At 68.9% G+C, this 1024-nt stretch overlaps 1 non-coding gene across 1 annotated transcript; it reads right to left on the minus strand.

Moving 5' to 3' along the window:
• Positions 1 to 301: 301 nt before the first annotated feature.
• LOC142862665 (5S ribosomal RNA) lies at positions 302 to 420 on the minus strand. The gene has a single exon (XR_012913761.1). It is a non-coding gene; the product is annotated as a 5S ribosomal RNA (ribosomal RNA).
• Positions 421 to 1024: the final 604 nt, after the last annotated feature.

The raw sequence follows: 1024 nt of genomic DNA on the forward strand, positions 1-1024 counted from the left end.
CAAAATGACATCCTGGCCTTCTTCTGGAACTCCCTCCCCTCTCAGACTCTCAAGGTTTCCTCCAGCGTGTCGGTTCCCACAGAGCAGACCTTTGGTCTGAGACCTGACAGTCCAGATGCCACGCATGCTGCCGCGTGGCGGCGGTGTCGCGGCTTGGGACAAGAGGAGGCCCCACGGTGCGGGCTGGGGCGCCAGGCACCGCGCGGGCGCTGAGGGTGGGGGTGACCCCCACCCCGGGCCGCCGCCTCGCTCCCAGAAAGGGGACAGAACAAGAGGCAAGAAAAAAAAAAAAAAAAGCAGCAGCCTGTGGCACCCGGTATTCCCAGGCGGTCTCCCATCCAAGTACTAACCAGGCCCGACCCTGCTTAGCTTCCGAGACCAGACGAGATCGGGGGCGTTCAGGGTGGTGTGGCCCTAGACGGCGGCGGAGGGCGCCCCTGCCCCGCTCGAGAAGCCGAGCCTCTCTGGGCTTCCCCGCCGCCGCCTCCCGCCCCAGGCCCCGCGCCGGGCCGGGCCGGGCCGGTTGAGTTCGCCGGCCGGGTCCCGCTGGCTCCCAGGGACGGGGGTGATGGGCGGGGCGGGGCGGGGCGGGGCGGGGTGGGGGGCTGTCTCTCTATACACACACACACACACTCACACTCACTCACACTCACACAAGATGCGCCTCCACGGCTGGACTCGCCAAGGTGGAGCCCTCCCAGCCCCCCTCGTCTCCTCGCCCGGCCTCCTTCACCTACCCGCTGCCCACCCCCAGCGCGTCGCTGCCGCTGACTGCGCACGCGCGGGACGCTCGCCCTTTGACCCCAGCCAGGGGCCGCCCTCCCCCACAACCCCTTTCAGCTGCGCCCCCCCCCTCGCCCTGTGGGTGGGCTGCCGCCTATTCCCCCGAGCCAGGGCTGGGGCACAGCCAGTGTATGGGGCGTCTCTCTCTGGGGATGTGTCCCATGGGTGGGGTGGGGTGGCGTGGTCTGGGGGGCGCTGAAGAAATCAGTCCCCTCCATCTCCTACCTCTGGAAAACGCCCA

The sequence above is a fragment of the Microcebus murinus genome, chromosome 20 (genome assembly GCF_040939455.1).
Source record: "Microcebus murinus isolate Inina chromosome 20, M.murinus_Inina_mat1.0, whole genome shotgun sequence".
Taxonomy (NCBI): domain Eukaryota; kingdom Metazoa; phylum Chordata; class Mammalia; order Primates; family Cheirogaleidae; genus Microcebus; species Microcebus murinus.